This window comes from Larimichthys crocea, chromosome XII (assembly GCF_000972845.2).
Source record: "Larimichthys crocea isolate SSNF chromosome XII, L_crocea_2.0, whole genome shotgun sequence".
Taxonomy (NCBI): domain Eukaryota; kingdom Metazoa; phylum Chordata; class Actinopteri; family Sciaenidae; genus Larimichthys; species Larimichthys crocea.
The window spans coordinates 3,631,793-3,635,221 of record NC_040022.1 but is presented as its reverse complement, the minus strand read 5'-3'; the positions used below and the strand labels follow the sequence as shown (position 1 = coordinate 3,635,221).

The 3,429-nt window shown below is 39.5% G+C and overlaps 1 protein-coding gene across 1 annotated transcript in view; it reads left to right on the top strand.

Moving 5' to 3' along the window:
* Positions 1–2,742: 2,742 nt before the first annotated feature.
* nutf2 (nuclear transport factor 2) overlaps positions 2,743–3,429 on the top strand; it is a 6,769-nt gene continuing 6,082 nt past the window's right edge. Inside the window, exon 1 of the mRNA XM_027285741.1 lies at positions 2,743–2,877. The gene's annotated coding sequence lies outside the window, so the exon portion shown is untranslated. The remainder of the gene's footprint in view (positions 2,878–3,429) is intronic.

Genomic DNA, 3,429 nt, shown 5'->3' with positions numbered 1-3,429 from the left:
TTCAGAGTCGTTTCTTCTTATTTTGTGCTCTTAAGATTTTCATCACAACTTTGAAATGTTTGTTAGCTTCCAACATGTTTGTCACTTCTCATGAAATTTGTTGTATCTGCGAGTAAACAGGAAGAAGAAGAAGAAGTCAGTCTGCAGAGAGAGATTAATGAATGTGCTGCTAATGATAAAGTAACCACCCCAGATAAGCTGCTTTTACTGTACGTCATGTTAGAACACGGCCACGAGTCAAGTGGACAGATATCTGAAACATTTGTCCCCCGTCATGACACGTCTGACGTTACTGCACTTTTTATCCTTTAACTACTACTGAGAGTCATCACTGCAGCATCATGAGAAGTTGTTGGTCTTACCAGCTTTGGTGCATGTTAGTTTCTTTTCGTAATTAATTAGACTTTTACTTTGATGCTTTGGCTCGTTGTTTTGAAGACGTTTGCCTACGAAGGCTCCTTTGTTGTTTGCTTTGTCGTAGTAGAGAGGACAGGTGTGTTAGTCTCAGTTAACGTACTGACAAAGGTGATTGGGATCAGCCTCCAACGTTAGGTGAAAAGCACGTGCAGGTCCCACGCCGGCTGGCGAGCTCCTCAGCCAGGTCGGACTCCAGAAGGTCGAGGTCGTGCAGCTCCTCGTAGTCCGTCTCATAGTGGGCTCTGTGAATCTTTGTGTTCTCTGCTGGAAATCGGTGAATTGCTCCCTCCGGATCCCAAGCGAAGAAGTTCTAATACCCTGAGGTTTTGTCCACAAGTGATGGGGAAAATGGACCGTGAGATGGCCGGTGGGTTGGTGCGGCGTCTGTAGTACTGACACTTTTGTTCCTTTTAATCTTAGAGTACACCCACACAGAAATATTCATTAAAACGGATTCACATCACATCAAATGTTTCGTCTTCCTCTGAGAGTGTGCGGTATTCTGTCTGTCTGCTTAGAGAGGGTGATGAAGGCTGAAAGCACTTCACCCAAACAGGTCTGTGATCCAACCTCGACACCGACGTCTGCACCTCCTTCATACATTGTTTGTGTGTTCATGTCCTTCATGTCACACAATGTGTGTTGTCGTTTGAACAAACTACTTCTTTTCAAGGTGATGGTGCTAATTTCAACACTTCTAATGCTAACACGCTGATGTTTTGTGTCTTGGAGCCGTTGTTTCTGGATGTGGGACAATTTGAGAACGTTCCAAAACTCAACATTGGCTTTTTACTTTCACCCAAACCCTGACCAAACCAAACTGTGACTGAAAACTCAAAATAATGTGATAAATTAATGAAGAGGTCAACTAAGTAAAGAAATGTATAATTCACATGGACGACAACCAGGAAGACATTTGTCATCTCGAGATAATGACATAAATAACTCAATATTTTGAGATAATGATAACTTGATATCTGAAGATAATAGCATAAATAACTTACTTTGAGATAATGTCATAAATAACTTGATATATTAAGATAATGTCATAAATAACTTGATATATTAAGATAATACATAAATAACTTATCTCGAGATAATGATATAAATAACTTGATATTTTGGGATGGCATAAATAACTTGATATATTAGGATAATGGCATAAATAACTTGATATATTAGGATAATGGCATAAATAACTTGATATTTTGAGATAATGGCAGAACTTCTTATCTCGAAACGATGCCATAAATAACTTGATATCTTAAGATAATACATAAATAACTTATCTCGAGATAATGTCATAAATAACTTGATATTTTAGGATAATGACATAAATAACTTTTCTTGGGATAATGACATAAATAACTTGATATATTAAGATAATGACATAAATAACTTATCTTAAGATAATGACATAAATAACTTATCTCGAGATAACGATATAAATAACTTATCTTAAGATAATGACATAAATAACTTGATATTTTAAGATAATGACATAAATAACTTATCTCGAGATAATGATATAAATAAACATAATATCTTGAGATAATGACATAAATAACTTATCTTGAGATAATGACATAAATAACTTATCTTGGGATAATGACATAAATAACTTATCTTGAGATAATGACATAAATAACTTATATTAGGATAATGACATAAATAACTTGACATCTCAAGATAATGACATAAATAACTTATCTTGGGATAATGACATAAATAACTTATCTTGGGATGGTGACATAAATAACTTATCTTTGGATGGTGACATAAATAACTTATCTTGGGATAATGACATAAATAACTTGACATCTGAAGATAATGACATAAATAACTTATCTTGGGATAATGACATAAATAACTTATCTTGGGATAATGACATAAATAACTTATCTTGGGATAATGACATAAATAACTTGACATCTTAAGATAATGACATAAATAACTTGACATCTCAAGATAATGACATAAATAACTTATCTCAAGATAATGACATAAATAACTTATCTTGGGATAATGACATAAATAACTTGATATTTTAAGATAATGACATAAATAACTTATCTCGAGATAATGATATAAATAAACATAATATCTTGAGATAATGACATAAATAACTTATCTTGAGATAATGACATAAATAACTTTTCTTGGGATAGTGACATAAATAACTTATCTTGAGATAATGACATAAATAACTTATCTTGAGATAATGACATAAATAACTCGAGAACACAGATCAGATTTACTCATTATCAGGACAAAATGTATGAATGACCTCTTCCGGCTTCCATAAATCACAAACAACACCAGCTGTCAAAAATCGTCGCGCTCACGCAGACTACAGTTCCCACAATGCACCGGGCCGGTCAGCGCTTTGAGTGCGTGCCCTCGTACGGGAGCAGACGCTTCACTGTGCGGTCGTGCAGCCGGCCTCGGCGTTGGTTAGAGGTAAGTTTCTAACACTTCTTTTATTCCAGTGAATGGAAACACACAAAGCGGAGCTCCGGGCTCACACGGTCACAGAAAGTGCCCGCTCTGTGGCTGCTCCTGCCCGGGTTCACAGGCTAACAGACGCGGGCACGCCTATGTGAGGGTAGCTGCACCGTGTGTGTGTGTGTGGGGCCCGGAGGAGGCATCAACACCCGGGGCGAGGAGGAGGAGGAGGGGCGGGGTATTTTTAGCAACCCGAGAAAAGGCCACCGTCAGCCGGCCTGACAGCCAGGCCAGCTAACGGCTTCACCCGGGGGTTTATCCGCCGAGCAAGGCGAGCTAGCGGCGGCTAGTTAGCTCCCGGTGACTAGCCTCATCTGTCAACATGTCGGTTAGCCGGTTAGCTCTCCCGGTTACAGCGACAACAGCCCGTGTCAGAGTGTCGCTGTGTGGGGAGGAGGAGGGACGAGGAGCGGGGAGCACATGACCGTGAGCTGTCACTGACAGCCGGGCCAGACCCGAGCCAGACTGGGCCAGAGCCGGGCTGGCCCGGCTCTGGCCCAGTCTGGC